At 39.7% G+C, this 27480-nt stretch overlaps 1 protein-coding gene and 1 long non-coding RNA gene across 4 annotated transcripts in view; one reads left to right on the plus strand and one right to left on the minus strand.

The window, feature by feature from the left end:
* LOC130929632 (uncharacterized) lies at nucleotides 1–26721 on the minus strand. The gene is made up of 3 exons (XR_009066931.1): nucleotides 26660–26721; nucleotides 3775–4001; nucleotides 1–312 (listed from the first exon to the last, which is right to left on the minus strand). It is a non-coding gene; the product is annotated as an uncharacterized LOC130929632 (long non-coding RNA).
* Nucleotides 1–27480, plus strand: part of LOC130929630 (uncharacterized) — a 441235-nt gene that overhangs the window by 363039 nt on the left and 50716 nt on the right. The window lies entirely within an intron of this gene.

Consider the following 27480-nt stretch of genomic DNA (forward strand, 5'->3'; position numbering starts at 1 on the left):
CCAGGGCTTTCTTTTTTTTTTTTTTTACACACAGTAGCAGCCTTTCATTTTTTACACACCGCATAAGTTTGGCCAAGTTTCCCACCAACCTCATAGAAGCCAAAATGTCTCCATATGCCTGCTTTCAATGTCTTTGGTGCGTCAATAATCTTTCGCGCTCCCTCTTTCTCCACTTCAGCCATTGTTGTTATGTCTTATCTCTCTGCTTTCTCGATTGCCACTGCGCAATTGCGCATGTCTGTGACGTTACTCCCGCGAGGAAGCAGATTTGGGTTCCTCGTCCCCCCTGCATTGCTTGTACAGTAGCTCCCTCTAAAGATAAACATGAGAATAATAATACAAATGGGGAAACCAAATCCATTGCATCACCAGAAGATTTTTGAACGGATTTATATATTTTAATATGTGCTGAATCGATTCGGCTTGTTCCCCGCATCGAATCGCATCGTCCATAGCCCGCATCGGGATGCATCGCCGCATCGATTATTGTTGACACCAGTAATATATATATATATATATATATATATATATATATATATATATATATATATTTATATATATATATGTATATATATATACTCACCGGCCACTTTATTAGGTACACCATGCTAGTAACGGGTTGGACCCCCTTTTGGCTTCAGAACTGCCTCAATTCTTCGTGGCAGATTCAACAAGGTGCTGGAAGCATTCCTCAGAGAGTTTGGTCCATATTGACATAATGGCATCACACAGTTGGTTCAGATTTGTCGGCTGCACATCCATGATGCGAATCTCCCGTTCTACCACATCCCAAAGATGTTCTATTGGATTGAGATCTGGTGACTGTGGAGGCCATTTGAGTACAGTGAACTCATTGTGAAGTTCAAGAAACCAGTCTGAGATGATTCCAGCTTCATGACATGACGCATTATCCTGCTGAAAGTAGCCATCAGAAGTTGGGTACATTGTGGTCATAAAGGGATGGACATGGTCAGCAACAATACTCAGGTAGGCTGTGGCATTCCAACGATGCTCAATTGGTACCTAGGGGCCCAAAGAGTGCCAAGAAAATATTCCCCACACCATTACACCACCAGCCTGAACCGTTGATACAAGGCAGATGGATCCATGGTTTCATGTTGTTGACGCCAAATTCTGACCCTACCATCCGAATGTTGCAGCAGAAATCGAGACTCATCAGACCAGGCAACGTTTTTCCAGTCTTCTATTGTCCAATTTCGGTGAGCTTGTGCAAATTGTTGCCTCAGTTTCCTGTTCTTAGCTGAAAGGAGTGGCACCCGGCGTGGTCTTCTGCGGCTGTAGCCCATCTGCCTCAAAGTTCGACGTACTGTGCATTCAGAGATGCTCTTCTGCCTACCTTGGTTGTAACGGGTGGTTATTTGAGTCACTGTTGTTTTTCTATCACCTCGAACCACTCTGGTCATTCTCCTCTGACCTCTGGCATCAAGGAGGCATTTCCGCCCATAGAACTCCCGCTCACTGGATATTTTTTCTTTTCAGACCATTCTCTGTAAAACCTAGAGATGGTTGTGCGTGAAAATCCCAGTAGATCAGCAGTTTCTAAAATACTCAGACCAGTCCTTCTGTCACCAACAACCATGGCACGTTCAAAGTCACTCAAATCACCTTTCATCCCCATACTGATGCTCGGTTTGAACTGCAGGAGATTGTCTTAAACCATGTCTACACTCCTAAATGCACAGAGTTGCCGCCATGTGATTTGCTGATTAGAAATTAAGTGTTAATGAGCAGTTGGACAGGTGTACCTAATAAAGTGGCCAGTGAGTGTACATATATATATATATATATATATATATATATATATATATATATATATATATATATATATATATATGTATATATATATATATATATATGTATATATATATATATATATTAGGGTGGTCAAACGATTAACATTTTTAATCGAGTTAATCACAGTTTTAAAATTAATTAATCGTAATTAATTGCAATTCAAACCATCTTTAAAATATGCCATATTTTTCCGGAAAATATTGTTGGAATGGACAGATAAGACACAAGACGGATATATACATTCAACATACTGTACATAAATACTGTATTTGTTTATTATAACAATAAATCAACAAGATGGCATTAACATTAAATTTTATATTAAACCCCCTCTTAATGTTTTTGTTATAATAAAATTTGTAAAATTTTCAAACAAAAAATAAACTATTAGCTCGCCATTGTTGACGTCAATAATTACACGATGCTCATGGATGGTGCCATAAAATCAGTCGCACCCAAGCGCCAGCAGAGGGCGACAAAACACAAGTAACAAATGGACATGACACTGTCATTTTAATCTGTTTGAGCGGGGCATGTGCGTTAATTGCGTCAAATATTTTAACGTGATTAATTTAAAAAATTAATTACCGCATGTTAACGCGATAATTTTGACAGCCCTAATATATATATATATATATATATATATATATATATATATATATATATATATATATATATATATATATATATAATAAACAGTATAATATACACACTGTAGTGGCATGCAAGGTTTGGGCATCATGCACATGAATATATAAAACTTTTGTATGCCACTGTATTTGACATATTGTTTACCTAAAATCTTCGTTGAGCATTGTAATATTTGTAAAAAGTAGTATTTGTTTGATTGATTGATTAATTGATTCATTCATTCATCTTCTGTATCGATTATCCTCACGAGGGTCACATGGGTGCCCATCCCATTTTAATATGGGCAGGAGGCTGGCTACACCCTGAGCTGGTGGCCAGCCAATTGCAGCATTTTTTTTTTTTTACATTTTTAACAGCCTTTAGATTTTAAAGATATCCAGTTAAGCATAGAAACATCTCTTTTCTGTTAATAAATCGCTTGAAACAATGACTGAACAATCTTGCCAGATTGGGCGGATTCCTGCCCTGCTGGCTTATTTTCAAAGACTGGGCAGGAGAAAAATGCATTGAGTGTCTTGGTAAAACTTGGGCTGCTTTAGACAAAATTAGGCAGTTTCAGGATCTGATCTGTCGAAGGTTACAATTCTACTGTTCTACTCCCTGAATTAAGACCACATTGCTTGCTTGGAGTTTTTTTTTTTCTTCAGTCCAATTATTTAATTTATAAGAAAACATTAAGATTTAATAGGTCTTATGTTCTTCCAATTTGATTGGCTGACATGATAAAAATGGTCAGATATCGAAACCAGAATGCTCCAAGATAGATGTTTCTGCACCCAGAAACAATGTATTTCCAATTATGTGAAAATAAAGTGCAAACAATAACACCATGTGATATTTCTTTGATATGTCTCGGCTCAGCTCCGTAGGATTCATGAAAAACAATCCAAATTCAGAGCTAATTTTTCAGAACAGGATTATTTTTCACAAAAACCCTTTGAAGTGAAGCAGAGAGGTATGGAGAGGGCGGATATCGTAAGATATGTTGGAAAGAAAGAAATTGAAAGTTAGGCCCAGAGACTGATGAGAAAGAAAAAGAATGAATTCAAGTAGAGAAGATGAGAGGGCTGAGGGAGGAGAGCTAAAATAAGGTCCTGTAAAGCTGTGACAGGATGGAATGCTGTAACAAGAAGGTATGAGTTAGATACAACCACAGAGAGATATGTTGAGACACAAGGAGAAATACAGAGAAGTATGGACAAAAAGCTTTAAAAGTAATATTTAACACGGATATTAAAATGTTTTGGGTAACTGAAATTATTATTAGAGTATTATCATTTCAATACGTATTTAAAATGATTGTATTACCTTTGAAAGGCGGGAGACTGGTGAAAAAGTCAAGGGCTATGTGGCTGAAGAATGATGGAACTGGGCTTGTTAGAGGTCTTATTCCGGACATACACAGTGCAATCTGCCAAGAAGTCTCTAGTGTCTTCCTCCATGGAGGACCACCAGAATCGCCTTCAGATGAAGGCTTAGGTTCTGCCGACATCAGGATGACACATCAGGAGTGCGGAGTGCCTCCATTCCAACACCTGGTCATGGACATAGTTGGGCACAGACAAGCAGTTTCTGTGATCACCACCCGGATCGGCTTGTTCCACTTAGGCCCTCATGACCACTGACTCGATTTCACAGATCAGGGATGGCAGAAAGCAACTAAGGATAAAATGGGTTTAGGGTCCTAGTTGTCGCTGACAGGCGTGAACTGTTGGAACAGAGATCATGAGGATTGATGTTTTATGAACCTCGGCGGTAAGGAGAACCAGTAGCAGAATAGAGCCCACCTAGCCTGCCTGGAGTTCAACTGTATAGTTGACCTAAAGTGCGTACGACAGGAGAAAAAAGTCTTAAATAGCATTATTATGTGAATTAGATTCATATTTTGGGACGATTCGACTATATACAACAATTTTGCAAAGCGCAGATGACGAGAAATTAGTCTTTTAATCTGCCACGCCTACCATTATAGGGCTCTAGCATCCCCAACAGGTGGATGACGTCAGCGGAGTAATGATTGCATCTGATTTAGTATCCAGCCCATTGAGGGGGAATTATTCAGAATGAGGAAAACGCGACGAAGAGAGCCGCAAAATGTCATTGTTTCAGTCTCTCTACTCCAATATTTTTACAGGATATTCTTTTTATGCAAGTATTTTTCCATAATAGCTAAATAAATGGCATGGTCATGACAAAAACAGTCTTGTGCTAAATGGAATATGAAATTACAAAAATGCATTTATTCAGGACGACATGGCAAAATTACTCCATAATGGTCAAAACTGTCGACTTCACCTTTACTGTCGCACCTCCTGAACGATATTTTATGCCACCTAAATCGGGTTTATGTTATTTCCCTTCCCCAGCTTCGGAGAATGTAAGCAAACCAAGAGGCGTGACTGCTCGCCGACATGCTAACCCGAACTGAGTGATGTTTCAAAGTCTTTGAAGTGGAAAATCGCACATAACTAGCCCGGATCATTTCACATGATGACTGGGTTGTCGATTGTTTTCGCCGATTGGCAACCCGCCCGGCGGCGAAAAAGTTAGAGCTCGTCATTCCCCTGCTGAGGGAGAGGGCTTGTTTGCGGGATAACAGCTGGACAATGACCGCTGGACAAACCGTCTGACGTCGGAGGAGCGTGTAGCTGCCCAGTGGTCAACATGAATATGGCAAAATAATGCTTTACTACACGGTGAAGATGTAAACAGCGAGAGTCATACGAGAGCGGATGCAGTTGTTGTGCAGCTAATGTGTATGAGGAGAGTTTTTTACATGCCCATCCATGATCAAACGTAAGTAGTCCTTAATTTAAAGAAAGTTTGTAGTGTTTACTTTGTAATCACTGTATTCACGGCAATTTTAACACAAAGTTGCAATTTCTGATCGTTCGGAAAATTTGACAGCACACCGGGCACATTAAGAGGGCAATAAACCGAGTATAGTGCTCTCCCGGCGGGGGGGTGTACAACAAGCCGCCGGTCGTCGTAGTAGGGCTTGTTTTGGCCAATATCCACTGGTGAATAGGGACCTTTTGAAACCACAAAAAGGCGCACACTCCTCTCCCTCGTACAGCAGGATTTTTCTGCAGCCGTTTGGCTGGCGTGTTGCGAAAAATAAACGTATTAATCCGCAAAATCAGCTGAATCCTTAGTCCTTCTCATACAACAGTACGGCTGTATAGTGAAGAGGACTCCTTCCTCCGTACACATCACAGCGCCCTCTTCCTCAATGCAAGACTAAAGCCGGAAGTCTTGTCATTTTCGTCGCGCGGGAGTCAAAAAATTGAATAAATATATCGATCGCTTCTTCACACATCCAAGTGGTCCATTAAATACCACGTGTATTATGAAATAAACATACTTTTTCATGTCACAGGCACTTTAATGTATGCCTGCTTTCAATGCTACGTCCAAAGGACAAATGGGTGTTCCACCCTTTCCAAGAGGTGGTGCCATTCACTGCCAAGAACTCTCCGTCCTAATAGTATAGACCCTACTCACGTGACGTCACAGCCACGCCCCCGCGCCATGATGTCCGCATACTCGCCATAGAAATGCATTAGCGCTTCGTAAATTCTTCCTATTATTGCACGTTTTACTGCTCGTCAACATTAATACTCAAAATGGTGAAGTCGTGTGTGGCGGTCGGTTGCAAAAACAGAGAAGATAGACGGAGAGACTTGAATTTTTACCGTATTCCGAGAGACACGAAGAGGAGGCCGCGATTGACTGCTGCAATTCGACGAGACAACTGGGCTCCAAACGACTACCACAGATTATGTAGTAGTCATTTTATATCTGGTAAGATGCATTTAATATATATTTAGAGGGTTTCGGGCTGACAACCACAATTAAGATCATTGCTAGGCTAATCGCCGACAACATACACGTATGTATGTAGTTAGTGCTATCGCTAAACCATATAAACATTAAAAGCCCTAGCTCCATTGACAAATGACATGAAATACATTAGACTTGACAGTGGATGTTAGCAAGAACAAAAGATTTTCAATTGAAAATTTCGTAACTCACCTTCCGAGCACAAGATTCCTGCCGAATTTTCGTGTACGAGGACGTGTTTCACCTAACCAGCAACGTAGCATTTATAAGCCTCCAAGCGCTTAAAGTTTTTCAAACTTTCGTGAGAATAGGCTGATTTTGTGTGGGTATCAGATGTCAGGCGAAGCCAGCGGGTCGAAAAACATCGATTTAGGCATCAAATACGGATCTGGCGAATGGATAAACTGAAGCTTTTCCACGTAACGCCTTTTATGCAACGGATCCAATGAGTTTACAGCGTCAGATAACACCGGGGCTTCCATGAATTGCTCTATAACTTGCTCGACTAATAGAAAACAATGAGAATAGGTCTGAAAAAGAGGTACAATATGGCGGCCGGAAACAGCGACACGCCCATTTTGTGACGTAGGTGAGTAGGGTCTATAGTCGTGCACTGCTGCCTGCGGGAAAAAGAATGGTGTCAATGGGAATGTAAGGCCTGTGAGTGGATGTTGGTTGTAGTGCCTGATGAATCGTCGGTAGAAGTTTGTGAAGCCACGCAATCACTAATGTTTTTTACACGAGGAAGACCGGGGCCAATCAGCAACAGGTGTCAACTTGGGGAGTTCATTTTTTTGCTTCCCCTTACGGATGACAAAGCCGAGGTAGGTGATATGGGGGAAATGGAATTCACACTTCTCCATTCTAATGTCGAGCTGGTTCTCCAGCAGCCTTTGGAGCAGGTGTGCTACATAGGTATCAGAGAAGATAAGGGTGCTGTCCAGGTATACAAACATCAAATGCGTGTTAGACCCCCTAATACAACACTGCAAGCTCCAAATCATTTAGAAATTTGAAATGTTATCCTTTTAAAGGCCTACAGTACCGTAATTTCCGGATTATTGAGCGCCCCTAATTACAAGCCTCACCCAGTACATTTTTAAAGGAAAAAGCATTTTGTACACACGTAAGCCTCTCCTGCCTATAAGCCGCATGTGCCCACATAGTAAACTCAAATATTTATAAAGAAAAACACAGTTTTCTAAGTTTTAATACCATACTTTAACGAATCGGGTTATGATGTAGCGCGTGACTTACAGGTAAGGGAGGTGCGGAAGAGCAAGAGACGTGCTGTTGTTCCGGGTGTGTCTGTGTGTGTGCTTCGGCTGCTAGAGGCAGCAGTCGTGTGTTGTTCGACGAGTTTCCAAAATAAAGAATTGTAACCTAACTTAGCGGGTTACTCTTTGTCATCGTTACAATACCTTAACTTTTCTTTCCAAACAGCGCCAGCAACACGGCACTTAGCTGACTCCTCAAGCTCACTCCTGAGCGTGTGTCGTCGTCTTCGTCACGTAGCAGACCGGCTTTTGGAAACCCGTTGGTGATGGTGGATTTTTTTCATGTTGCTCCACGCTGTCAGACTTTTGCAAAAGTTGCTCTTCGCATACGGCCACTTTTGTAAACGATCTGACGCCGCTGGCCATCCAAGCCTTCAATTCAACTCGGCACGTCATATTCATTTCTTCTAGCATTTTCCATGATGCGGGTATGCTAATTTTACTAATGCACAACGATGAGGGTCTGCTACTTTTATTCGTGCACAAAGCACAAAGTTAAAATACGGGTAAGAGTGCAAACTAGCGTCTTCCTCGACACATATATTCCACGTGTCTTACGCTTACATTTTATGCTCGAGCGCTCCTGGCGGTCGTTTGAAAAATTGATAAATTGGCCGCATCATTGCATACGCCGCAGGATTCAAAATGAGGGAAAAAAGTAGCGGCTTGTAATCTGGAAATTACGGTAATTAGGAATTGTGTTTCTGTGTTTAACTCATCCGCTACCATACATCATGTCACAAGACACCCCCCCCTTCCCCTCTCTTCTCCCCCTTTTACGGACAATAACTCTGAACTGGTTTGCATTGTTCCAGTATGTCATTACCCACTACTTCCTCCTCCCTTACCCTTGCCTATTGGTTGACAACCAGTGTACTTGATTAACTCATCTGGTTTTGCACTGACTTATAACTGTTCTTATCAGGTATATTTTTGCTCTGCACTTTAGCACTGACATGACTTTATGCTGCTGTGGAATCTTTTTTGTACTTATGTCTAATACTGTGTCAATGTTTACACTTGGTACTTAAGGGTATTTATTATATGGGTTTTGCACTTTACCAACTTAGTTGTATGGATGCTCCAAACAAAGTTTCGTTGTGCTTTTTGCAACAATGACAAAAATATTCTGAATCTGAATCTGAATCACAGAACACAGAACCTTCCGAAAGATTCAAAAGCTTTCATTACTAAAAAAAAAAAAAAAAAAAAAAAAAAAAAAAGTTTTGTCTTCTTCTCGTTTTAGTTATTTAGTAATGAGTAGTTGAACATCATAAACAACATTGTTTATACGTCTATGGTAGTGAATGAGTTAACTAATTTATCTGAATGCTAATCCGCATGGTCTATGTCAATTTGTTCTGTCAGAAAGCTTAATTGTGGGGATTTTAACAAGGTAAAAATGTGATGATCTGTTTGCCACTAATCCTCCAGAGAGGAGAGGGACTTCCAAGCGGAACAATTTGTGTTGCCACAAAGTTGGCCTTGACCCCTGTTGACCTCACTGCTGTGGGTTGAATCTCGTTAACAGCCGATCTAAGATTGGGCACACTTATGCTGGACACACAAATTGTAGACATACAGCTACAGAAGCGCTGATGAACCACAGGAAGATAAATACACACAGACACTTAAATAATACACACTTGACCTTGCCGCTCTCCGTTTAAACTATGAGGTAGATATGAGGTGAGATTGTTGGCTTAAGGAAGGGAGGAAGAATGCGACCTTTCTGTAGGATGTCAGTATCAGGTGGGTAAAAGACTTGGATTGGACATTAAAGCAGATTGAGAGAAACAGTTCACGTAAAGAATTTAAATGAGGTTGGAAGAGTAAAGGGGGGAAAGATAGCAAAGTCAGATATACAGGCAGCCAGAGAAGGCAACATGGTGAAGACATGGACATGCAAGGGACACAGAATAGAAGGCAAGTCGTTAAAATCCTGAAAGTCTAGCTGCAGGCTGAAGCTGCTTATCACTGTTTATTCACTTTCTGTCCCACAGAAACCTCAAGCAACAACAACAACAAAAAAAAACATCTATATCTCCTCCTGCTGCCCTCCTCGCCTTCTCCTGCCATCATCAGCCACTGTCGCTATGCATTTCGTTAGTTTTGCCCTCTCTGACCGATGTGGCCAGAAATATCACAAATGCACGAGACACACAAGTTTAAATGCAAGCAGATGGAAACTCGCAAAGAAATCTTCCCCACCCCTACTCTCTCCATGCTCCCTTGCGTCATCCGTGCTGCATTTTGTGTCTACAGGCCATGTCAGAGAGTAAGGATTGTTTGTGTGTGACTAAGCCTTAGTCACATTCTCACTCTCAAACACACAGATGTGTGCAAGCACACGCAAAGACATTGCACAGATAAATGTAAACAAAACAAGCCATTTCTAATTCATTCCATGTTTGTGAATTATTATTGTTTGTTTTTTGGGATTTTTTTTTTGGCTTTAATCGGCAACTCATTCATTCATTTACGAAAAATGCTGTGTATATTATACCTAATTTAGTTTTGATAAAGCATATGAACAAGGCCAAAATATAAATGAAACATAAATGAAGAATTAGCATAACCCTCAGTGGTGCAATTTGAAGTACAAAAAAAGAAATAGACAAGTTGCCTGAGCGAAATATGGGCGGCGCCATTTTGGAAAATGTCTGCCCCGAACTTCTGGTTTAGAAAGAGCAACATGAATTGCGGTTGAAGTAAGCAGTGTGCTGAAAAAGTTAAAACTGCAAAAATCAAGCCAGAGGAACCCACAGAATTACCAAAAATGGATTCAGCACGACGTAGATGAGACGCTGATGAGATTGTATGGTTGTACTTATCACTTCGTGGACAAAATTTATATCAACCTGTCAGCCTGTGTTGACGTGAGGTAAATATTGATACGCCGACCACTGGAGTGATCAAAATTGGGTGAAATTACAAATTATATTACATTTGCCAAATGCAGAAGGGCTGACACGGATCTTGTTGTTACATGGAAATACTACAAGGTATGTACTTATAAACAAAAATACTATGTCTTTTTTTTTTATTTCAGATATTGATCGCAATAAAAAAATTGGACAACATGATCCCATTTCTTGTTTCATTTAAAACGATTACTGCATGTGCAAAACTGGTCAATAAATCACAATTTATAAAATTATTAGAATAATAGCGTACGAGAATGTGATATCAGACAGCAGAGCTCCGGAGCGGCTTAAGAGCCTTGCCAAACTTTCACCCGGCATTACGCAGACCATCAGTGGCTTCCGGACGGGCTTTCTCCCGCTGTCCTCGGTAATTTCAGCTCCAATAGTGTAATAGTTGCTGCATTTAAAAAGCTCGTAGTTGGATCTCAGGATCAAGCTGACGGTCCGCCGTGAGGCGAGCCACCGTCTCCAGCCCCAACCTCTCGGCTGCACTACAACGCACGTAGTCTCGATAAACTGTATGTCCATCAACGTACAGTAAGTGTTGATGTGAGGCACATCAACTTATCTTCCCTTGCCTAAGTTTTCCACCTGTAAAAACACGAACAAAAAACTTGTAACACTTGCATTTATGCGTTGACATAATTGTGCCATCTACACGTACTGATTAGCAACAAGCTAGTAGCATGTACTGCTACAGCAGTACAGTAGTTGAAGAAAATAATAATAATAAAGATAATCATACTTACAATCATCATCGAAATAACAATATCGAAGGCAACAAGTCATTTTATGCGCAAGATTTGAGCTTTAGTATTTTTTTGAGCACCGGACACATGAAAATGCAGGAATAAGAAGAACATACCTTCCATAACACAGCGGCAACATGGCTACAAAAACACTGCTTTCATGAACATGTTGTCATCTCATGTCGTGATGATGCCAGATGGATGCGGTATTTCCAAATTGTCTTTTTTAAGGGATTTTGATGAGTAATGTTACTCCAGCTTCACTGTTGTTTTGGTTTAAGAAATTCTAAAACGGAAGTTGCTTGCAGACATAAGGAAGTAAAGCGGAAGTAACTCGGAAACTTGTCTATACAGTTGAGCGATGTTGCCTCTAATTTTTCATGTGTCTGAGCAGACACACAAGCTCCCTGAGCACACTAAGAACCACTGTGAGCAACATCATATGTGGTCACTGTGGCCACACACCCTTTCCATTCCTGTTCAAAACCTTGGCTCAAAGCAGGTTATATGCCTTGTTAAAAGAATATTACAGCAGAAATTTTCATTAGTTTACTTTTAATATAATTGATTTGGTGTACTTAAAATGAAAAAGACAATCTCGTTGTTCATTAAATGTGTATTATGTTATGTGTGATAGTCCTGCTTTAACCATAGCTGCTTTAGGCAGGGTAAGGTCTAATTGTGGCATGGGTGAGTTAATGAATAAAACATGATAAACAACTAGAATGGAAGTATATCAAACTCCCACATTAAAACTTTTCAGACAATAAATTCAATTCAATTCAATTCAATTTTATTTATACAGTATAGCCCTAAATCACAACAAGGTTGTCTCAAAGGGCTTTGCAGAGGCAATATGATACACAATCAGAAACAGCAAATGAAGCAACAAAGATGAATAAATAAAGTTCAAGTCCTGGGCATCCCCCATCCTTAGACCCTCCATGTTGGCAAGGAAAAACTGCAAAAACTCCTGAGTCTTTAGGAGAAAATGAGAAACCTTAGGGAGTACCACAGTCAGGAGAGATCCACTCCCAGGAGGGATAGACAGGAAGCACCAGGACTGCTAATGGGAATTAGCAGGCGAAGTTACAGTCCGTAAAGATGCAGTGGAGTAAAGGAACAAGAAGAGGTCCATCTAGCCAGATGAGACGGGGGTAGCAACGAGGACGTCCATCCAGCCAGGGGTCTGGACAATCAGGAGGCTGCAGCTGAAAGGGGACACCGGGTGACTAGTGATGAAGAGACGAGACAACTAGATATTAACATTGGAAAATAGAAATAAAGTAAAACAAGTGGTAGGTAGAGTGAGAAAAAGGAGACAGAACTCAGTGGCTGTACTTCCCCCAGCATTATAGCTTCTAGTGCAGCTTAGACTAAACTGTGAGTCTACTCCGACTTCAACTAGCCTGACCATAAGCTTTGTCGAATAGGAACATTTTTAATCTAATCTTAAATGTGCAGACTTTCTCGGCTTCTTTAATATTAGCTGGAAGCTGATTCCATAAAACGGGGGCTTGGTGGCTAAAAGCTCTAGCTCCGACAGTACTTTTAGAAACCCTGGGAACTACCAGTGGACCTGCATTCTGAGAGCGGAGTGTTCTGTTGGGCAATAAAAACACTCAAGATTCAGACAATAAGGACACTCAAGAGTCCTATTCTCCATGTCTAATCAGCTGTACAGCACAGGTAAAAAAAAAAAAAAAAAATCTCACTCGGTTTCACTGCTTGTTTTTTGTCAGCCATTCCCTCTTAGAAGAACCACATTTCTTTTCTACTTTGGCTTGACGAATGAACGACGAACGGTGAATAAGCATAATTGCTGTGCTCAACTGTGACCAGCCCTTGTACAAAGGCAGAAGGCTTCTACATTCACTTTGAAGGCAACATGCATACTGGCCCAAAACCGAAAATGAAAAACCGATGTCGACATTATACGATGTCATTTTAAAATGCTGTTATTACAACTCTACTTTTTAATTTTGTTGTCAATGTAAATAGAGCCAATTGTCCCTTTCTTTATGTGACTTGGATCATCAGATCTCAGCTCTCAAATACTGCGGCATTGATGACGTATGAAAATTTCACTGCATCTTGAAATTCATCGCTAATGAGCAAAATGATGTAACATTGAGTGCTTACGAGAAAATGAAAGATTCTGCATCAAAGCATTCCATGATGCCGGATGCTTTCATACTGTTGTTGGTTTTTGTGCTGAAGGCCACATTATTCAAGAGCAAGATTTGCCTGAGACCAGAATTCACAGAGACAAAGACAAAACCAAGACTTTTTGGAGTCAAGATTGAGACAATACCATGAAGTGGCATAATATGACACGAATCTTTATATTTATGTTCTTTTTGTGCTTTGTGCTTTTTACATTTACAAGTTTTCTCTGGTTCTTCTATATTGTAGAGTTATGAACACTGACTAAATCTGAGGCTAGGAACATCTACAGTTCGTAAGATGTTGTTCTGGGTTCCTTTTTGACTTCCTAGATAAGTCATCCCTGTGCTTTTCACCAACGTCCTGTTATCTCCATTTGTGGATGATGGCTATTGTCATGGTTTAAAGGGAACCTCGGACTTACAGACTTGTAGGCTCTAATAATCCACAATTGTTCTCTTTTACTAAAATATGTTATCAGAAACACATAAAATATTGCAATTGATTTTTGTCACTGTTACTCGACGAATACTACCGGTGTTCAGCAATTCCTTCCATTGCGGCGAGATGTCCAAACATGTGGTCATTGGTCAAAAGCGGCAAGTACTTACTATTTGTGTTTTTATTGAGTCTTTTATTGCCTTTTCATTGCTTCATAATACTTTTCGCATGTTGCCCTCTCATACGCATAAGCATTGTTTTCTTGTGTTAGCTTTAAAGCAGATTGTTGAAATGTTGACCAGCGTATTTAAACCACCCTTACTTGATATTACTATGTTTAAGAATTTCTGAAGGCATCTTTAGTATGTTCTGTCTGTATGCATCTAAACAAAACACGCTGAAAGCGCACGGTAGTACTTTGGGTGTCAAATTCGCCTCGTGTAGAACGTTTCGCCGGGGTAGCACATTTTGGCAGAACGTTTTTTTTTCCTACTCTCGTCTCGTCTCATCCCGTCTTTCCTGTTCATTTTGCTTTTGCTGCTTGTTTTGTGAAATATCGACAGTGCTGTCCTGTTCATTAATGTTCCTCTCGGGTTTAAATTGAAAGGTTTGAACAGATGACATGTTTATGTTGCTATAGTCATAGTCTGGAAGCCGGCAGCGTAACCATGTGACGTCACCGCCCTGCGACATCAACAATGGCGACCTACTAGTTAAACAAATTTTACAAATTGTATAAAGACAAAAAGTTCAAGAGGGGTTTCAATATCAAATTATTTTAACTCATAAAACTTTATCTTTCAAGAACTATAAGTCTTTCTGTCCATGGATTCCTTTAAAAACGGCTTTGCAGCCCCTTCCAGTCTTGAATGGATAGATGAGGGGACTGATGGATGTTATTCCGTTTTGGAGTCTTTTGGCCGATTCACTTTTGTTAGACGATCTTTTTACAATAAATTGGGGAAGAATGCAAAAATCATAATAGGAACATGAGAAGGGTTTGAGCAGTTATGAGCCATGCAAGCCTGCTGTTTATGCACCTGCAGAATCTCCCCATGTACCTGGGGGACAAACAAGCTTTGCATGTGTCAGTTTGCGGTTATTATTTCCATATGCTTGCACTTAAAACGGCTGGCTAATCCTCAGTCACACGCCAGCAGCGAGCCCAGGATTATCTGTGTTTGTTTTCTCACAAGAAGAGATTGTGGTAATATCCGCGGAGGAACAAAGTGATGGAGGAAAAGAAAGGAGCAAGCAATGTCTTGGTCAGAAGTTGAAAAATGGGAGGCTCACTGCATTTGAGTGAAATAAGAGAGATACATGTGACAAGAGACCATGAGAGAAGAAGAGTGAAGACAGCAGAGGGAGAACAAAGTCAAAAGGGAGATTAAGAGGAAGCTTTGTACTTTCAACTATTAGAGTTATGATGGTTGGCAGAAATGTCTAAAGCGCTTGTCATCAGACAAATGTGATGTATGATTTTGATTTAGAGTGTACAGTAAAACAGAGCAAGGACAGCAGGACACACAAGAAGTAAAGCAGCCTGTGGTGCAGTCACTCTGGTCAGCATAAGGTGGCATGTGTACTCCTGCGTTCAAAAAATCATTGACACTTAACTACATCATCAATTACTCGCCTGACAGCGAGGCTAGAAAACCACCTTGTAATATCAAACTTACTTCTCTTGGGCATTGATGGCACATGCAAGCCAAATAAAAAACACGGGCACACATACAAGCACGTACACGCACAGTTAGTAAGCATGTTTGCCTCCAGGTCAGCTTCATTAAGGAGGTGTGCATCATGTTACAATATTCCCGCAAGTACATGAGATTATTAATTGTGACAGACTTGAAAAATGGAAATTGCACAGCACATCCAAACTAAAGGACTAAACATAAAAGGGAAAAAAATACAGTAATCATAATCACAGTACACCAGAGAAATCCTTACATACTGTACTATACATATGGCGGAAAACACTCAGGTGACTTGAAGTTAAGCCTGTTGCAATATGCAATAATTCCATTTATCGGGCGATAAATAAAAATGAGGGCGGTAATTTTTCCGCTGCAATTTATCGTCTTGTGTGCACGTGCGTGCGCGTGTGCGGCAGACGTGCTGTTAAAAGTTCGGATTCCTCGTTACCAATTGCGCAAAATGCATCTTCGTTCCAGGTTCGGCAAAAACTAGCGCCGGAGCCAATATTTCCCGTTATATCCTATTGTTCAATGTATACCGGCCGCGTCAGTGCTCCGGAGTGACTGTGGACCATCTATGGCGCGCCAGTGTTGTTGACGTGCGGGCGCTCCCGTCAGGAGTGACATTTCACGCAGGGCGGCTATTTTTCGGCACAATGCAGGATATTTACAGTCCGCCAAAACATTGTTACCGACTTGGCTGCTACGAACAACGAACAGCTGAAGGAAATTAAGAGCGCTGTGCTTCACACGCGTCCTGTTTATGAAAGTCGATTGTCATATGCTGGTGTTGTGTAGTAATGAGCAGACGTGACTTCAGCTTCAACTTTTTTAATGCGCGCACACACTAGATATCATGAAATGGCAAACTAGATGTGCTACGCCCCATGCCATTGGCTACGTGAGCCCAGAGTGATTATGGGACACGTAGTCCATATACTACATCGATGACTTCTAAACTGTCATGACTGAATGGAAGTTAAGAAGGCCAAATCAATCCATACCAGTGACTATAGATAATGTTGCAAATATTGTTAATTCAGTACGTGACAGAGATGGATTCGGACCACAAATAGGATGTCTTGCTCATGTAGTAAACCTAGCTGCTAAGAGAGCTGTAGCAATCAACAGTGTGCCCTGCCTCACTTTACATACAGTAAAGATTGTTCTCTTTTTTTTCAGATCAGTAAGAAGTAAGCACATAAATATTATGCACTAAAATGCATGTTTATATGATGGCAATTTAATTATTGCTTGTTAGCAAAAAAACAACAACAACAACAAAAAACGACACAAAATTTTTTTTTTTTTTTTTACAGAGCATTAAATGTATTGAATCGGTTCGAAAATTGTGTCCCTCGTATCAAAAATCGTACCGAACCATGACATAACTGTATCGTTGTATCCCTATGGAACACCATTGCAGAAGCTATGACGGGAAAAGTTTTCATTTGCCCAAAAGCTTAAGTTATTAAGTGCAATTTTGTTTTAAACACATTTTATTTATTCTGTGTTTCTGTGCGTTATCAATATTGTTGTTTTTTACTTAAGAGGCATGGTCTATTGTTTTTAGTTGTGATTTGTTAAAAAGTATTTTTGAATTTAAGAGTAAATATTTATCGCGTTTAAATGGGTGTACTTGATCTATTAATATATACTCTATTCTCCCGGTGTTATTGTAAATTGGTTTTAAAAAAATTGGAAGGGGGCGCAATAATATTGCATATCGCAATAATTTATGAGAATAATTATCTCACACTAAAATTTCTTATCGCGACAGGCCTACTTGAAGTTCCGCTCTGAGACCCCCAATTTGGCCAAATTTTAAAATTGTCCTATATGCATGTGTGATACATCATTGGAAAGCTTAAAATCGGAATTTTCTGGAGGAAGAAACATTTTGAACAGGAGGGAATTTAAACAGCAAGACCCTAACTTGAGGTGATAGCATGAGAGAGCATAATTAAAGACGCCATGATTTTAACGAGATATTATCGCATACTTACCTCTTTTCAATCCAAAAACTCCATGTAGCATATATTACATATATCAGTGTCAAGACACAGCTGTTAATGGCCACAGCCGGATTTATGGGTGATTTTATGGGTGAAACATGGTAATATAACAAGGGCCGCGATGCAGAAATCGCAGACATTAAGGAGTTGTCGAGATTTTATATTTATCCTTTTAAACGTTTTTGTTTTTTTTAATCAATTTTTCTGTGTTTGGATCGATTATTTTTCATCTAAATTATTGGGGGAAATGCAGCAGTAACAAAAAAAAAAATACAATCAAGCGATAGTTATGAGGTAGATAACGTGACTTATTTACAGACACAATTTTTTTTATTGTGACGTAGTTTATTTAAAAGTTTAAAATATGCGAGTTTCTTTTTAAACTAAATATTAGACATCCGTTTATGATTCTAAGCTAAAAATGACGGACATTTCAAATATTAAACAATAATTACTTCTTTTTATGGCTTGGTTAAAACATAAGCGGTTGCGCGACGTCTGTAAAAAGGGGTCTCCAGGGTAAATAAAGCGGAAAAATTAAAAATAGTTCGGGGGCTTAAAGCGCCATGAATCTGCTATGGCAGCATATAGACATATTGTTCTATCAAACAACAGTTCTTATGGCTTAAAATACAGCAGTTTATTTTAAAGAGGGGCGCAAGAGCAGAAACTGCTTTTTCAGCCTTGTCTGTGTTTTCAGCCATATAGAATCATTATTCGCTAAGACTTTTTAAAGTCTTTACCAGGTAGAATGCATGCTTTTTTTTTCTAAACCCTTCCCTTTGTTATGTGTCTTGGGGTTATCAATATCATTAAAAGGATCTACAAATCAGTTTGTTTCCTTTTCGAGCGTGCCAGACAATGTGTATCGATCTGCAGTTTGTGTCTGACATTCTGTTCTTCATCAATGAAAATTATTGAGCCATACGTGTCCCAAACCATGCTATACTGTGTTATACGGATGAGTGTTCTCTGACTTTGGTAAAGGTTAATCTTTTCACAAGTTCTGATGTTCATTTTTGACCTCTTTATTCTGCCTGCTTATAATTTATTTGACTCTTCCGGTGTCCCCTTGTTCACAAGTCTTTTGCAAACGGTATATTTTGATACTTTCTCTTCTGCCATCTGGACGTTGTTGCTGATGTGACTAATAACCTATTAATGAGGCGTGAGTGTTGAATCATGGCAACTGGTGGTTTTGATGTGTCACTGCTCCACAGTGTCTACCAGAGGGAAGTCGATAACAATTCTGTCTATTAATGGGATGACTCTGAGATTTTCCTGAGTTTTTAGGGACTACAGTCCAAAAGAATGAAGGGAATTATGTTTTCTCTCTGGCACTCTACTGTCCATTGCAGGCTTTATCGTCCTTCTTTAAGGCAGGCAGGACCTAACCTGACTGTGATGGGTGGAAACCCTTAGATAGCGCCATTGGGAAGCTGTTTATACTTAGGCTACATCCACGCTAGGATGGATAAGTAATATAATCGTATAATTATTTAGCCAATACCCCATGTCTTCCATATTGTTTAAGGATCCCCTCTCCATATACAGTGCCTTGCAAAAGTATTCGGCCCCCTTGAATCTTGCAACCTTTCGCCACATTTCAGGCTTCAAACATAAAGATATGAAATTTAATTTTTTTGTCAAGAATCAACAACAAGTGGGACACAACCGTGAAGTGTAACAACATTTATTGGATAATTTAAACTTTTTTAACAAATAAAAAACTGAAAAGTGGGGCGTGCAATATTATTCGGCCCCTTTACTTTCAGTGCAGCAAACTCACTCCAGAAGTTCAGTGAGGATCTCTGAATGATTCAATGTTGTCCTAAATGACCGATGATGATAAATAGAATCCACCTATGTGTAATCAAGTCTCCGTATAAATGCACCTGCTCTGTGATAGTCTCAGGGTTCTGTTTAAAGTGCATAGAGCATTATGAAAACCAAGGAACACACCAGGCAGGTCCGAGATACTGTTGTGGAGAAGTTTAAAGCCGGATTTGGATACAAAAAGATTTCCCAAGCTTTAAACATCTCAAGGAGCACTGTGCAAGCCATCATATTGAAATGGAAGGAGCATCAGACCACTGCAAATCTACCAAGACCCGGCCGTCCTTCCAAACTTTCTTCTCAAACAAGGAGAAAACTGATCAGAGATGCAGTCAAGAGGCCCATGATCACTCTGGATGAACTGCAGAGATCTACAGCTGAGGTGGGAGAGTCTGTCCATAGGACAACAATCAGTCGTACACTGCACAAATCTGGCCTTTATGGAAGAGTGGCAAGAAGAAAGCCATTTCTCAAAGATATCCATAAAAAGTCTCATGTAAAGTTTGCCACAAGCCACCTGGGAGACACACCAAACATGTGGAAGAAGGTGCTCTGGTCAGAGGAAACCAAAATTGAACTTTTTGGCCACAATGCAAAACGATATGTTTGGCGTAAAAGCAACACAGCTCATCACCCTGAACACACCATCCCCACTGTCAAACATGGTGGTGACAGCATCATGGTTTGGGCCTGCTTTTCTTCAGCTGGGACAGGGAAGATGGGTAAAACTGACGGGAAGATGGATGCAGCCAAATACAGGAACATTCTGGAAGAAAACCTGTTGGTATCTGCACAAGACCTGAGACTGGGACGGAGATTTACCTTCCAACAGGACAATGATCCAAAACATAAAGCCAAATCTACAATGGAATGGTTCAAAAATAAACATATCCAGGTGTTAGAATGGCCAAGTCAAAGTCCAGACCTGAATCCAATCGAGAATCTGTGGAAAGAGCTGAAGACTGCTGTTCACAAACACTCTCCATCCAACCTCACTGAGCTCGAGCTGTTTTGCAAGGAAGAATGGGCAAGAATGTCAGTCTCTCGATGTGCAAAACTGATAAACATACCCCAAGTGACTTGCAGCTGTAATTGGAGCAAAAGGTGGTGCTACAAAGTATTAACGCAAGGGGGCTGAATAATATTGCACGCCCCACTTTTCAGTTTTTTATTTGTTAAAAAAGTTTAAATTATCCAATAAATTTTGTTCCACTTCACGATTGTGTCCCACTTGTTGTTGATTCTTGACAAAAAAATTAAAATTTTATATCTTTATGTTTGAAGCCTGAAATGTTGCAAGGTTCAAGGGGGCCGAATACTTTTGCAAGGCACTGTATTTTTCTTTCATTGTGGGGTAGTTAGTCATTTCATTTTATAAACTCTTTCATGTCACACAATGGATGTTTCTGCTCTTAACAAATTATGTAATCGATACTGTACATAAAGATAAATAAATTCATAAAAAGGTGGGAAGTGTAATATATTAGTGGCAAATGTGTAACGATATAAAATGTGTATTGATCCATTCAATACATATTCTGTTGATACAGAAACAGTTTCTTTGTCCCTCTTTGATCCACACTGCAGGAAATACCGTAATTTCCCGAATATAAGGCGCACCCGTGTAAATTTCAAATCTTGTAAATTGAAAATTCTGTACGTAGAGATGTGTTTGCTATGTCCTAATCTGTTCGAAGCCCCCAAAATTCAGACATAAATTGTTTATAAAGCATATAAATGAATCAAAACATGTAACAAATACATGTTACAACTAGATTATTGCACAATAACAATAAAATAAGAGTTGTGCATAATGCAAAAAAAAAACATAGAATAAAAGTTACAGTCACGTAAAGCTGTCGGAACACGAGGGATAAATGAAGAGGATGCTTGGATACACACATACACATACAGTAGAGGTTCCTCTTAGCTAATTCGATGCCAGGAAGATGCTAGGCAATAGCCAATGGCAGAGCAGCTATATGTATGTTATGATCAATAAACTCCGGGAGCTGAGAGTAGCAGCCCATACTGTATTTTTGTCTTTCGTATCCTGAAATTTATTTCGAAACAAGAGGCAATATTTTCCCGTTGAGGCGTGTCTTAACCTAAAATATTCCTTATGTAGAGACGTTAAGGTCGATTGCGGGAGGTTGTGTTCTTGAAAAGTAGTGATCTGAAATGATTTTCCAACAGTCTTGAAGAAGTTTCTAGAGCTGTCCAGCCCTTGTTGGCCTCTTTGTCCTCACTCTGCTGTCCAGTTTACCCAAAACCATCTGAATAGGGTTAAGGTACTCAGTGTAAACAAATTATTCTCTTCCTGAGATGTTGAGACAGTTCTCATCCGTGTGATACCATTGCGGACAGCATGAAGTGTTGAGGGGTTTCCTCATTGGTCAATAGTCACTTGTCTGCCCTAGAGCTGTGTAATGAATAATTAGATTAATCTATGAAGTGCTAATTACACCACCGAACACAATAATATTAATGGGTACTAGTAAAAAAAAAATATGTAGGGAAAAACATGGTGCACATGAGCTTGTGGGTAAAAAGTGTTTCCTGATAGGATGGTAGCTTTTGAGTCTGTGATGAGGTTTATTAGAACTTAGGAAAGAGATGGGTGCATGTCAGTGAGCAGGTAATGAAATATGTCAGGAATTAAAGGGGCGGCGGATTGGCGTGCCGTTGCACACGGTGAAAAGAAGGGCAGTGGTGATGAGTGTATACGCACAGTGCTGGTGACACCTCTGCTACTCAACTGATTTCCTAGTTCATTCTGTAAGGGAAACCATGAATAGCATTCCCCCCCATAACAGTACTGACATACAGTATATGCTCCCTTTTGTTGAATGTCTCACCAGACATTTTAATCATGTTTTTTTTTTTTTTAGTATTTTTTTCCCAGCAATTAGATTACTTTCTCCTTTCCAATCCACTACTGAAACTGCTGACTTCCTGTAAAGCAGTTTGCTGAGGTTTACAAGTCGGAGAGAAGGGAATTTGGGGGAATAGAAAATGAGAGATCAGAAATACGAAGAGAAGGAAGTAAGATATCAATATTCCCATTGAAGCCTGAATCCTCACAATGATTTTTTTTTTCTAGAATCTTACCACACGTAAGCTGCAAAGCCAGAGATCCTATTTATCTACTACCCAATATGCTTTTCTGTGCCTCTCAAAAAGAAATGATACATGTTTACCGATATACTTTAATAATACACATACTGACAAAAGATCTAACGCCAAGTAGACTGAAAAGGACAACTGCGGAGCAGCCCACCCTCATTAATGGCTTCCACAAAAAAAGTGTGTCTATTTGCCCACTCTCTGTAACAAGCTCCTCTGCAAAAATGATCAGAGCTTTGAGATCACAGATTTAGATACAAGACAGACAATAACATGGCCACCTCAGGCAAATAGATGTTGAAATATGTTTGTAACAAGCCAACATTACAAGAGCAGGTTCCATTCCAAAACTCCCAATTGCTAGTCTCGCTGTAGACGTGGATGAAAAGGAGGCTTGCCATTCAAGTCTGGCTCAAAGTGGATACTGTATGAGTTGTCATGGTGATTTTGTCAAGTGTATTTGTAAATTTACTATAGTGTGTGCTAAGGGGCTGAAAAGGAAATTATAAAATCCCCCCAAAAATAATTAGCGGTTTAATGTTTAACTCAAATTGTCCCTAAGTGTGAATTAGGGGTGTGACAAAACATCGAAATGGTGATATATCGTAATACTTTGTATCACAAAAGGTTATCGATCTGCTCCTGCCAAGAATCGAGGTACCGTTTTAAAAAGGTGTCAATGTCTAAATATAAAAAAATAAAAAGGAACCAACAAGTTGCTACCAAAATCTTCAACCATAATAATGTCTTAGTTAACTCTAAGGCTGCATTAACGGTGCGCGACGCCAAATCCATTTAGACTGGGAACGTTCGTTCATCCGAAACCAGAGCATTCGCAGTCATTCTGTCCGATTTTTAGGGCATTTACAGGTCATTTCCTGTTGAGTTTGAGTCACTGCCTATTCATTTGGTTGATTCCCAGGTCACTTCTTGTTCTGTAACTCAAAATAAACAGAAAGTGATCCGTAAAATACCCCAAAATCAACAGGAAGTAATTGAAAATCAACAGGTAATTGACTTTAAATAGCCCAAAATTACCCCATTGCCTGGCATTAGCTGCCACTGACGGCCATAGACGTTCAATTCGTTTGAAGTGGAATGTTCATTCGCTGCCACCCTCCCAGTGCAAATGGATTGGACGTCTACTGGTGATAAACTCATTCCAATTCAACTCATTCAAATTCATAGCAGAAGCTTGTTTTTCTGTTTATTAGTTGTTTGTAGAATATTCTAGAATGATTTCCTGACCAATGTATCGATAATTGTTGTATCGTCAGATCATCGTTATCGTGAGCTTTGTATCGCAAATCGTATCGTATCGTGAGGTACCAAGAGGTTCCCACTCCTAGAGTGAATGCTTGTAGCGCACCTGTAACACCCATGCTAGAAATCGTATTGATAACACATTATTATAATAGAACTCTGATTAAAAACCTTAATAGCTTCAAATATCTGGTGTCTAGATTGAAACATCCTCATATAGCTATCTGACTGATGCTCATGGCTGCAGGGCAAGGGGTTTGGGTTCAACATTGGTAGGGATGATATAACAGCATAACATGCATGTACACTTTTTGCCGGGGACAGGACATCAATAAGACCAAACAGATTGGGTAAACGGGGGTCAGGGCTACATTTTCACGACTATGAATCTAATTAATTTATAGGCTCACTGATCACTGCAAAATAAATCTGTATTGAATTATAACAGTGCTTCTCAATTATTTTCTGTTACGCCCCTATTCAGAGGTGAAAGTGGCTAGAATTTCTTGCCGAAACTCCCCGACGTGAACGTCGCCATGGAGCCAGAAATTTTATTTTTCATTCAAAATTGTATTTTTTTTCAATGATTCGCAAAATAAAAGTTAACAAAAACAGCAATAACCCCAACCTCCATCTCCAAATTTTTATCTTCCCTCATTTCCTGACAGACTAAATGCCAAATCTCAATTGTAACTACTTAAGAACATAGGATATATATTCAAATTAGGGTTGTTCCGATCATGTTTTTTTGCTCCCGATCCGATCCCGATCGTTTTAGTTTGAGTATCTGCTGATCCTGATATTTCCCGATCCGATTGCTTTTTGTTTTGCTCCCGATTCCAATTCCAATCATTCCCGATAATTTTTCCCCATCATATACATTTTGGCAATGCATTAGGAAAAAAATTATTAAAACTCGGACGAATATATAAATTCAACATACAGTACATAAGTACTGTATTTGTTTATTATGACAATAAATCCTCAAGATGGCATTTACATTATTATCATTCTTTCTGTGAGAGGCATCCACGGATTGAAAGACTTGTGACTTTGTATATTGTGACTAAATATTGCCATCTAGTGTATTTGTTGAGTTATCACTAAATGATACTGTAGCCATTCCAAATGCATGATGGGAAGTGGAACCATGACTGTGTGTAGTGCTACCAATTGATATACAGTTGTGGTCAAAAGTTTACATACACTCGTGAAGAACATAATGTCATGGCTCTCTTGAGTTTCCAGTTATTTCTACAACTCTGATTTTTCTCCGATGGAGTGATTGGATCAGATACTTCTTTGTCACAAAAAACATTCATGAAGTTTGGTTCTTACAGTATATGACTTTATTATGGGTTAACAGAAAAAGTGATCAAATCTGCTGGGTCAAAAATATACATACATGGATCTGAAAAAGCGAATCATTGACTTGAACAAGTCAGAAAAGTCACTTGGAGCCATTTCAAAGCAGCTGCAGGTCCCAACAGCAACAGTGCAAACAATTGTTCGTAAGTATAAAGTGCATGGCACTGTTTTGTCACTGCCACATTCAGGAAGAAAACGCAAGCTATCACCTGCTGCTGAGAGAAAATTGGTCAGGAGGGTGAAGATTCAACCGAGAATCACCAAAAAGCAGATCTGCCAAGAATTAGAAGCTGCTGGAACACAAGTGTCAGTGTCCACAGTCAAGCATGTTTTGCATCTCCATGGACTGAGAGGCTGCCGTGCAAGAAGGAAGCCCTTGCTCCAAAAGCGGCACCTTAAGGCTCGACTGAAGTTTGCTGCTGATCACATGGACAAAGATAAGACCTTCTGGAGGAAAGTTCTGTGGTCAGACGAAACAAAAATCGAACTGTTTGGCCACAATGCCCAGCAATATGTTTGGAGGAGAAAAGGTGAGGCCTTTAACCCCAAGTACACCATGCCTACCGTCAAGTACGGTGGTGGTAGTATTATGCTGTGGGGCTGTTTTGCTGCCAATGGAACTGGTGCTTTACAGAGAGTAAATGGGATAATGAAGAAGGAGGATTACCTTCAAATTCTTCAAGATAACCGAACGTCATCAGCCCGAAGATTGGGTCTTGGGCGCAGTTGGGTGTTCCAACAGGACAATGACCCCAAACACACATCAAAAGTGGTAATGGAATGGCTAAATCAGGCTAGAATTAAGGTTTTCGAATGGCCTTCCCAAAGTCCTGACTTAAACCCCATTGAGAACTTGTGCACAATTCTGAAGAAGCAAGTCCATGTCAGAAAGCCATCAAATTTAACTGAACTGCACCAATTCTGTCAAGAGGAGTGGTCAAAGATTCAACCAGAATCTTGCCAGAACCTTGTGGATGGCTACCAAAAGCGCCTAATTGAAGTGAAAATGGCCAAGGGACATGTTACCAAATATTAGCGCTGCTGTATGTATATTTTTTACCCAGCAGATTTGATTATTTTTTTCTGTTCACCCATAATAAAGTCATAAAAGAACCAAACTTCATGAATGTTTTTTGTGACAAAGAAGTATCTTTTCCAATCGCTCTATCAGAGAAAAGAGTTGTAGAAATAACTGGAAACTCAAGAGAGCCATGACATTTTGTTCTTCACAAGTGTATGTAAACTTTTGACCACAACTGTAACTTCTCTGCGTTGGGAAATAACATAAGCAGTGTTGTTAATAACGGCGTTACAATATAACGGCGTTACTAACGGCGTTATTTTTTTCAGTAATGAGTAATCTAATTAATTACTTTTCTCATCTTGGCAACGCCGTTACCGTTACTGAGGCGGGAAAGGCGTGCGTTACTATGCGTTACTAAGTTGGTTGAATAAAAAAAAGTCTGAGAGAAACGGACTCACGGGGACGAGAGCAGAGCAGGAGTGGGGAAGACGCCGTTGCAACCGCGATGCTAGGTGGCTTCAATAATACGTGACTGCAGCCATAGCCGACAAACTACGCCCACATGACACGGTAGATATCATATTATAGAACTAGATGCAAATGACACACTGCTGCATTGCCAACATGTTTTAAGGACTACATGCGTTTGTAAACAGCCGCCATCTTAAAGCAGTAGACCTCTCAGGAACTTAGGAAGGCCCTGATGTAGAGATCCTTCCTAGCGAACCTAAGTAATTTTTTAAAATCTAAAATGCTCCTAAATCGGCAAAATCTTAACTTAAATCTATCTTTAAATGATGAAACAGTTTTAAAACTTACACATGTTTAAAGTAGACAGAAGGGAACTAATGCAATAACGGGAGAAATTTTAACAACTTTAACGATTGATTCACAACTTTAAATGACTTCCACACATAGCAAAGGTTACTAGCTAGTTATCGCAATACCCTTGTGTCTAGTTAAGTGGAGGGTAAAGAATTGGGCTAGGGCCAATTGTCCCCCAAACCCTTTAAGCTTCACATTGTGTGACCTGTGTTTTTTTTATATATATATATTTTTTTTTTGAGGAAAAAAAAATATATATCACTAGTTACTTTCCTATTAACTAATTACTCTTACATTCAGGTAACTGAGTTACTAACGCAATTACTTTTTGGAAGAAGTAATTTGTAACTGTAATTAATTACTTTTTTAAAGTAAAATTAACAACACTGCATGGCACTAAATGCGTTAGTAGACAGCCGCCATCTTAAAGCAGTAGACTTTTTAGGACGGCTCT

The sequence above is a fragment of the Corythoichthys intestinalis genome, chromosome 14 (assembly GCF_030265065.1).
Source record: "Corythoichthys intestinalis isolate RoL2023-P3 chromosome 14, ASM3026506v1, whole genome shotgun sequence".
NCBI lineage: Eukaryota > Metazoa > Chordata > Actinopteri > Syngnathiformes > Syngnathidae > Corythoichthys > Corythoichthys intestinalis.